Below are 10,763 nucleotides of genomic sequence, written 5' to 3'. Positions count from 1 at the left end.
AAAGGGTAGTTCCTGCTTTGTGGTCCTTTCTGCTAAGAAGTGGTCCATCTTTTAGAGACCCTATACTAGAAAAAGCAAATTCAGAAAAAGGATGGCTAGATGCTTCCTGTACTTTATTTGGATTTATTATATGATAACTCTTGCTTAATTAGCTCTCTTCAGTTTAATTAGCTAACATGGTATGGTTGCTCCAGCATCTGTCTTCTTGCACTCATGTACTATAAATTGTTTTGAATAAAAGAGTAACTGAATAAATAAATGAAATGGTAAGAGACTGTAATCACGAGAAATTACTACCCATTCTCACTTTGTGACTTTAAAACATGCATAAAGAAGAGATAAACCATAATCTTTTTTTTTGGGCAGCATTTCATCCTAGAGTCATTTTAACATGGCTGAAAATTAGCTTGTTTACTTTAAGGTAAGAAATTAACTGACTCAGTGCACAGTGATGATCCAGCCTTTTTTTTTTTTTTTTTGGTGGCACAAAGCATATAATTATACAATGCTGTGAAGCCTAACTGAGGTTTATGCTGAGAAAAAAATTAACATGTGCCTCTGTGTGTGTGTGTGTGTGTATTTGCAAATGAAAGAAACAAAAAAGTGATGTGGCGCTTGTCTCTTTCCGTTTAGCTGTGGGAGGAGGAATTTGAAGCTGATTGTGACATTGCAGTTTGAACCGGTGCTTGAAAAAAAAAAATCCCCATCTTAGTCAGCAGATAGACTACTGAATCTTCCTTTACAGCAACGGCCGTGTTTCAGTTTTCAAAAACAAATCAGGAGAAAGAAAGAAAAAGAAACAAGCCATGACGCTGAAGGAAACAAGCAGAGCTGGACTGGATTACAGAGTTGTTGGCCTTTAGGAGATGGTGACACTGTAGAAGATAGTGGTATGTACAAGTTTAAACTGCAGCTTGTCAGTAATGAATGAACATGCTCTGAATGAAAAAATGAATTAAAAACGCCAAAGAGAAACCGGTGGCATTTCTTGAAATTATTTTTCTTTAGTTTATTGGGTGATTTTTTTTTTAGGTTGCTTTTCTCTGCATTCATTTCCTGGTTTTAGCTGAAGACTTGCAGGTACTTTTTTATTCAATTGTTCACAGTTTAGTATTATCTTAGTAGAAATTATTTTAAATTATCTGAAAGAGATAAAGTCTCCTTCCTTATTTTTCTTATTCAAAAAAGAGATGCTTAAATAATAATAAAAAAAAACTTGAATATAACAGCAGGCACTTAAAAAGATATGGGGCGTTTCCAGACCTCTTTTTGGGGTGTCTACAACCAATAAGAATATGTGCTCCTGGTTCGTCGGCACCTGGTGTGGCCGCCGATTGGCCAAGACGTAATATATTTCTCTTTTTTCTCCATTTTCAAGCATTTTTAGCCGTTTTTTCCCCTTAACTAACACCCTGCCCCCTCACGTCACCCCCCCCGGCCTTCATTGTCAGTATAAATTGGCCATACTTTCTGTTTTTGCCGCATTTTCCGAAATCGGGATAATGGATTTGGATGAAAGCGCTTCGTTTTTACTGTTTTCGGAAGATATAAATGATTTTAATTTGTTGGATGAAGGCATGGATTATCCAGTCTCATGTTGCTGCAGGTGGGTGAGTCCATTTTAAGGCTAGAGGAAACATGAAAACTACAGAGAAAGGTCTCTTTTCATTATTAGCACATGGATAATTTTTTGTTACAATGTTTTATGCAAAAATTATCAAAAATAACTATAACATACTTTCCAGAAAAAAAAAATTCAAATATGTAAAGTTTTTCAGGTTTAATTGTACAACTGGTAAAATAACAACTATGTTTTTTACCCTCTACCCTCATTGGATTGCGAGATATTGAAACACATAAAAAAGCTTTTATTCATTTAAACAAACAATAATTAAAGTAAAAAAAAATCTGTCACAATCATTACTGTACATACACGATTACTGTCATCATAACTTATAATCTAAATTAAAGAACTAGTATAGTTACAATTTTTATAAAGAAACTTATGCACAAACCTTTCATAGAACAAATCTTTGTTATTAAATCTAGAAATTAATATATTCAGAGTTGGCCTCTCTAATTAAAAATGGGCAGGAGACTCAAGAAGAAAAGTGCTGGCCCAACCAAACTATTTTAAACTGAACAAATCTAAAACAACATTTTGGTATCCCCAAAAAAGATATATTTAACAGTGTCCTGTTCGGCAAAGGTCTGGCCTCTTTTACAAATACAACATTTTATTTCTGAACACTGCAGTATATTCTACATACTGGATTTTAGTATGCAGCACTTTTCTCCAACTACATTGAATTTCTTATGATAACAAAGTGTGCCAAAATCAAGGAATCTAAACTAACTGGATCGGCGCCATTTTAAATTTATAACAAAGCCGTTTAATTCTTACATTTTAGAACACCAATATTTGTTTTTTTCAGGATTTACAGTACTTTGCAGTATTCTGTAGTTAGATGCATTACATTGCGAGGAAAAAACTCAAATACACATTTATATAATACACTTAATCACATATTCTCTCTTTTTATATATTCATATATAAATGCTTGCTTTTTATTTATGCATTCAATCATATATACTGTATGTATGCATGTGTATGTATATATATATATATATATATATATATATATATATATATATATATATAAATGCTGAATATATTCATGTATATACAATTTACAGTTCATTGGTACATACAGTACATGTATCCAGATGGTTATAATGCTATGGGTATATACCATTTAACTGTGTACAGTATACACAATATAGGTGTATACATATGCATATGTGTATTATAATATGTAGTTTATATTGCACGAACACCTACGTTTTCATCCTTTTACAATGTTTAAAGATACATTTAAACATCAACACTTTTTATACTGCATAGTCATTTCATTCTTATTAATTGTATCTCCATATAAATGTTCAGTGCTCTTTCAAATATTTTAAATATAGTCTAAAAGAAATACAATGTAAAACAAAAAATAATTTTGAAGCATAAAATGAGAAACACCATATACAGTAATGCATGACAAGAAATATTCATACTGTATATGCAGAGATTTTTTTTATTTAAGATTCATAATATCCAGATTTCTGCATTTTGAAATGTATCACTTTCCTATATATATATATATATATATATATATATATATATATATATAGGAATATAATATATATATATATATATATATATATATATATATATATATATATATATATATATAGGAATATAATATATATATAAATGTGTGTGTGTGTATATAATCTGCACTCACCTGCTGGCCTGAAATTATAATTTTCAGCACCATAAACTGAACAAATGGATTCATTTGCATAGTTATTGCTAGAAACAATATATATGCAAATACTACGTATAGTACAATTTATATAACGTCTCTGTAGGTAAATGCATTTTTTTATGCATGTGTGTGTGAGTCTGAAATGTATTATATTTAAAACACAGTGTTAAAAATATAGACACCTACTATTTCATGTATTCCTATATTCAAATATAAATATATACAAGTTCATTAATTATGTAATACTGTATATGGTTTTTTTTTTTGTTTTTGTGCATACTGTATACAGCTTGGGCGGCACGGTGGCGCAGTGGGTAGCGCTGCTGCCTCGCAGTTAGGAGACCTGGGTTCGCTTCCCGGGTCCTCCTTGCGTTGAGTTTGCATGTTCTCCCCGTGTCTGCATGTGTTTCCTCCGGGTACTCCGGTTTCCTCCCACAGTCCAAAGATATGCAGGTTAGGTGCATTGGTGATTCTAAATTGTCCCTAGTGTGTGTGACTGCGGTGGGCTGGCGCCCTGCCCAGGGTTTGTTTCCTGCCTTGCACCCTGTGTTGGCTGGGATTGGCTCCAGCAGAACCCTGCGACCCTGTAATTAGGATATAGCGGGTTGGATAATGGATGGATGGATATATACAGCTTACTAAAAATTATTGTAATATTTACTAAATCTGTTGTGCACATGTTTTAAATATACATATTTATTCTTAAATATATATAGTATATATGTTTGTGTGTATGTGTGGTGCATGTGTATTTGTCTGGTATGCAGATCCATAGTTTTAAACCTACAGCATATCGACCAGATTTTGAACAAATTCTCCATTTGTACAGGGAAGAATGTATGCAATGTTTTGTAGCTGGTGCCCCCACCCAGGCACTTATGGTATTATTTTTAAATAAATGTATATACACATATAAATATAATTATAAATGATGTGTAGTGTGACATGTAGAGTATAGTTTACTAAAAGTATGATTAAATAACTTAGCAGAAAATTAATTGTTTCTGTGATTCCCCTTTGATAAAGGCATATACTAGATAATAATAATAATAAACGCACCCACATAATCTTACTCTCATTTGTCCAAACCATTTTTCTATGCACAGAATCCAACTACATAAGCATATTTGTGTGTAATATACATGCACACACACTGCCCCACACACACATTCTATGTATGTATGTGTATTTTATGATTGTGTATATGTTCAAAGTATGTATATATTTTTATATATAAAACAGTTACTTACAATGTACATAACACTTTTATATCTGAGAGCATTTCATATTACAATTTGTTATATTATAATTTGAAGATATTCATATTTACCCATTCAAAGCTTTACAATACAGAAAAAGCAACATGTCCATCTATTTATTTTCTTTAAAGAAGTGTTAAAAATTGAAAATGCAAACTGTTCACATATTTTTTTAAATTTTTGTGCTTATTTAGAGTTGAACATATCAATGCATTTATAGACGCCTCCTTTATAAGTAACTACAAAAACATTAACTACATTATGAAAGAAATACTTGAATAATTAGCCACCTGGTTTTGATTTATGTATATTGTTATATTTGTATAACTTTTTTTTTATTTTAACTCTATGAATGAATATACTTTTCTCATTTTCAGTATTCAGTATAAAATTCTGTATTTTCTAAATCACTCATTTTTCTTTCATTCTGAATTGCTGTGAAAAGCAAAGTTCAATTTCATGCCTAGTGTCTACAGATAGTAAATAAATGTCAGCATTTTATGAAGTACAGTATTTTTGGCATTGTATAATTTTAATCCTTTATCATAAATTATTTAGATCATCATTAAATGATATGTTATGAATAACAAATAATAAAATTCTACACCTAAAATTTTACTGAACTTTAAAAAGAGGTATGCCTTGGATATTGCTGTAGAAAGAAAAATGTGTAGGTCTTCAAGGGACTGTGCTTACATGTTAAAGTTATTTTAAAATAGTTTATGTGCTGCATAATTTTTCTATTTCAAAATCATCATTAAGTCATTTATTTCACCACAGTTGTGCTCGTGTCCATACTGTGAATGTGTTTATGATGTTCATGTTTATTAGGTCAGCATTTTACTTTTTAGGGCTGCTATTAAAAAATAGTCAAGAGGTATGGGCTTCATGACTACTCTAAACCTAAGTTCTAGAAATAACAGCAAATTTTCAATTGTGCACACATATTTTAATTATATGCATAATGTGGCCTAGAAAATATTTAAAAGCACTTGAAAACTTCCAGGCTAAATTATTTTATGACAAAATGCACAACATCTAACATGTTTTCAGTAAAAAATGAAAAAAATAATATATGTCCTCAAAGTCTCAAATGCTCCTCCAGCATGATTAATTTGATTCTGTCATTATTCCCTTACTATATATTTACATTCTTATTAGTTTTCATAAAAAAAATTGCATTTATTTGGTGTTCACTCCTGGTCTGAGAATATAAACACATTTACATTGCATACATTTAGATTTGTGTACTGTGTAATTTTAAACAGAGCTTGTTACATAGTTTATAATACGAAATGAGAATGCTATTCATCTCACAGCTAGTTCAGCATTTTGCAGGAATATAAAAACTTTTATAAGACTTGTGTCTGATAACCATATACAGTATCTCATTTTTATTTAAACCCAGTATAGTTTGTTTAATAGGACTTGGTGTTACCATCCCTGACAATTCAGCACAGCACTTGCCTTGAGTTGAATTGGGAAATGGCTTCATTATTGGGATGACATTGATGGTGACCACTTGGTGTTGTTTCCACCATCACAGCACATCATCAGTTGTGTATCCTCTCCTCATAGGGTGTTTTGGCCTTTGCCACAAGACACCTTCAGCCGAGGCAGGCCCACCACAGGCTGATCAGACCTGGGTGTGTGTCACACGGTTACTAAATGGTTATTAGGCAGCCCATACTGACTCCTTTCACTTCAGCCACAGCCAGTGACTGCATCTGGCAAGTTCCTTAATTGCCTTCCTCTAGGCCTGCCCTCCAATGCCCAATTCTTTCAGCAGTCTTGTAGTGGAGCAGCCTACAAAGCACCTGCAGCCCATCTCCACTGGGTGTACCCTTACATTCCAGCTTCGTATGATAATGCATACTAGGACAAAAATTCTCACAAGTCAACATGGGGAATGCCAGATGAATAACCTAATTTGTAGCAATGCTTGATCCCCTTATATATACTCACACTTCCAGGATTTGTCAAAGGCATTGTGAATATTCTTTAGCTGAATAAAATAAAATCTAGAACTCAAAAGTGTACTTTCTTGAGGTTTGACACAGTCATTCATTATTTTCTATATGATATTAAAATTAGGATTTTTTTAGATTTAGGTCCTGATTAATATGATAATAAAAACATGAAACATCAAGGGGGAAAAAGAACTTGATTTTTTGTACTGTATAACCAAAGAAAATGTACATACATATGTTTGATTTTGAAGTTAGTAAATGCTTAATTATGAAAACATATTTAGATTAGATTAGATAATTTTATTAATCCCTAGGGGAAATTCACATGCATACAGCAGCAGAAACATAAAAACAAGGATACAGACTCACATGACAAATAATACAGCAATATCAATCAATAGATATGTATAAATAAATGAATGAATGACTATGGGCGGCACGGTGGCGCAGTGGGTAGCGCTGCTGCCTCGCAGTTACGAGATCTGGGGACCTGGGTTCGATTCCTGGGTCCTCCCTGCGTGGAGTTTGCATGTTCTCCCCGTGTCTGCGTGGGTTTCCTCTGGGCGCTCCGGTTTCCTCCCACATTCCAAAGCCATGCAGGTTAGGTGGATTGGCGATTCTAAATTGGCCCTAGTGTGTGCTTGGTGTGTGGGTGTGTTTGTGTGTGTCCTGCGGTGGGTTGGCACCCTGCCTGGGATTGTTTCCTGCCTTGTGCCCTGTGTTGGCTGGGATTGGCTCCAGCAGACCCCCGTGACCCTGTGTTCGGATTCAACGGGTTGGAAAATGGATGGATGGATGGATGAATGACTATTGTACAGGTATTTCAAAATAAACTTACTGAATGCCCTGGGAGGAAGCATTGAAATGCCTGATAGCAGTGGGCAGAAAAGACCCCCAGTGGCACTTCTTAGCATGTTTTGGGCTGAAAAGTACCTTCATTAATACTATCACAGCTTGGCCACACAGTGTACACATTTAATCCTGAAATGTGTTCAAGTAAGTGAAATAAATGGGTTTTCTTCATGTTAAACGTCACTTTTGACCAACAGACTATGTTTACACCAGTAATTAAACTCCAAACAAAATTTAAACATATTATTAAAATAGTTAAATCTGAGGTTTCTTTTTTGCAGGGTGGAATATGTATTATTAGCAGACACCATTTTCCCAGTTGACTTAGAGATCAAAGTATTTTGTAATTTTAAATATACTTAAAATTCATTTTGGAGCCTTCGGTTGTGGCTTATAGAAGCCTAAGCAGATTAAGGTACTTGGTCATGGCCATAAAGTGACTTAGAGTAGAACACTGAACCTGCCACCTGCTGGCTTAAACTTGAACGCCCAAGACCCCAGGCCACAATGCAGTAACCATGACACACGGTAACTCATTATTCTTTTTTTCATCTGTAAAGCCTGTCCTTTTTTCTTTTCAATAGTGGCTGTCATTTTTAAATTATGTTGACATTTTTTGCATTTTTCTATTTACTTATGATTGACAAATAAAATATATAATAAATGGTCTTTGACCTGTTATAATTCTGTCATACTCATACTATAAAATCTAGGACTGATTTTCCATTGCAACATTTTTTCACACTTTGAAAATTTTGGAGTACATGTGAAGATTTGAAAAATTCATCATTATTGATTTTATTCATTATTGATTGGTCAAACCCCGGGTTAACAACGACCACTACCAGTACTGTTAGCCAACAGTAGGTGGAAATTGGGCTACTGTTGGCCGAAGAAGGAGAAGAAGAGGGGGGAGACGTGTCCGGAGTCAGGAGGAGAGGAGGAAAGTAAAGAGAGTGGAACTGAAGGTAGGGACTTTGAATGTTGGCAGTATGACTGGTAAGGGGAGAGAGTTAGCTAGAAAAGAGACTAAATGGAAGGGGAGTAAGGCCAGGTGGATTGAAGGTGGATTCAAATTGTTCTATCATGGTGTGGATGGGAGGAGAAATGGGGTAGGAGTTATTCTGAAGGAACAGTATGTCAAGAGTGTTTTGGAGGTGAAAAGAGTGTCAGGCAGAGTAATGATTATGAAGCTGGAAACTGGAGGTGTGATGATGAACATTGTTAGTGCATATGCACCGCAAGTTGGGTGTGCAATGGGTGAGAAAGAAGATTTTTGGAGTGAGTTGGATGAAGTGATGAACACTGTACCCAAGGGACAGAAAGTGGTGATTGGAGCAGATTTCAATGGGCATGTTGGTGATGTGAACAGTGGAGATGAGGAGGTGATGGGTAGGTTTGGTGTCAAGGAGAGGAATGAAGAAGGTGAGAGGATAGTGGATTTTGCCAAAAGGATGGACATGGCTGTGGTGAATACGAATTTTAAGAAGAGGGAGGAACATAGGGTTAAGTACAACAGTGGAGGAAGATGCACACAGGTAGATTACATTCTATGCAGAAGAGTTGATCTGAAGGAGATTGAAGACTGCAAAGTGGTGGCAGGGGAAAGTGTAGTTAAGCAGCATAGGATGGTGGTCTGTAGGATGACATTGGAGATCAAGAAGAGGAAGAGAGTGAGGGCAGAGCCAAGGATCAAATGGTGGAAGTTGATAAAGGAAGACTGCAAGGTTGAGTTTAGGGAGGAGGTGAGACAGGCACTGGGTGGTAGTGAAGAGTTACCGGACAGCTGGGAAACTACAGCAGATGTAGTAAGGGTGATAGCAAGAAGGGTGCTTATCGTGACTTCTGGAAAGAGGAAGGAGGAAAAGGAAACCTGGTGGTGGAATGAGGAAATACAGTAGAGTATATAGAGGAAGAGGATGGCAAAGAAGAAGTGGGATAGTCAGAGAGATGTAGAAAGTAGACAAGAGTATAAGGAGATAAGGAGCAAGGTGAAGAATGAGGTGGGGAAGGCTAAAGAAAAGGCATATGATGAGTGTATGAGAGGTTGGACACTAAGGAGGGAGAAAAGGACCTGTACCGATTGGCTAGACAGAAGGACTGAGCTGGAAAAGATGTGCAGCAGGTTAGGGTGATGAAGGATAAAGATGGAAAAGTACTCGCAAGCGAGGAGAGTGTTTCGAGCAGATGGAAAGTGTACTTTGAGAGGCTGATGAATGAATTTTTTAGAATGAGAGAGAGAAGAGGTTGGATGATGCGGAGATAGTGAATCAGGAAGAGCAACAGATTAGCAAGGAGTAAGTAAGGACAGCTATGAAGAGGATGAAAAATGAAAAGGCTGTTGGTCTAGATGAGATACTTATGGAAGCATGGAGGTGTTTAGGAGAGATGGCAGTGGAGTTTTTAACCAGATTGTTTAATGGAATCTTGGAAAGTGAGAGGATGCCTGAGGAGTGGATAAGAAGTGTACTGGTGCCGATATTTAAGAATAAGTGCAGGACTGCAGTAACTACAGGGGAATAAAGAGTTTTACAGGATACTGTATGAACGAGAGAAGTGTAACAGTGGTGAGGTCTGCGGTAGGAGTGACGGATGCATTTAACATGGAGGTGGGATTACATTAGGGATCGGCTCTGAGCCCTTTCTTATTTGCAATGGTGATGGACAGGTTGACAGACGAGATTAGACAGGAGTCCCCGTGAATGGTGTTTGCTGATGACATTGTTATATGTAGCGAGAGTAGGGAGCAGGTTGAGGACACCATGGAGAAGTGGAGATATGCTCCAGAGAGGAGAGGAATGAAGGTCAGTAGGAACAAGACAGAATATATGTGTGTCAATGGGGGGAAGACCAGTGGAATGGTGAGGATGCAGGGAATAGAGTTGGCGAAGGTGGATGAGTTTAAATATTTGGGATCAACAGTACAGAGTAACAGGGATTGTGGAAGAGAGGTGAAAAAGAGAGTGCAGGCAGGGTGGAATGGGTGGAGAAGAGTGTCAGGAGTGATTTGTGACAGACAGTTATCAGCAGGAGTGAAAGGGAAGGTATCCAGGACAGTAGTGAGGCCAGCTTTGTTATATGGGTTGGAGACGGTGGCACTGACCAGAAAGCAGGAGACAGAGCTGGAGGTGGCAGAGTTAAAGATGCTAAGATTTGCATTGGGTGTGACGAGGATGGATAGGATTAGAAATGAGTACATTAGAGAGTTGGCTCAGATTGGAAATTTGGGAGACAAAGTCAAAGCGGTGAGATTGTGTTGGTTTGGACATGTACAGAGGAGAGATGCTGGGTATATTGGGAGAAGGATGCTAAGGATGGAGCTGCCAGGGAAGAGGAAAAGATGAAGGCATAAGAGAAGGTTT

At 36.2% G+C, this 10,763-nt stretch overlaps 1 protein-coding gene across 1 annotated transcript in view; it reads left to right on the top strand.

The window, feature by feature from the left end:
• Positions 1 to 624: 624 nt before the first annotated feature.
• The window catches only part of tp53 (tumor protein p53), an 84,112-nt gene continuing 73,973 nt past the window's right edge, over positions 625 to 10,763 (top strand). Inside the window, exon 1 of the mRNA XM_028798386.2 lies at positions 625 to 890. The gene's annotated coding sequence lies outside the window, so the exon portion shown is untranslated. The remainder of the gene's footprint in view (positions 891 to 10,763) is intronic.

This window comes from Erpetoichthys calabaricus, chromosome 3, assembly GCF_900747795.2.
Source record: "Erpetoichthys calabaricus chromosome 3, fErpCal1.3, whole genome shotgun sequence".
In the NCBI taxonomy this organism is placed as follows: Eukaryota; Metazoa; Chordata; class Cladistia; order Polypteriformes; family Polypteridae; genus Erpetoichthys; species Erpetoichthys calabaricus.
Note: the sequence above shows the minus strand (reverse complement) of the source record. Positions and strands in the feature narration are given on the sequence as shown.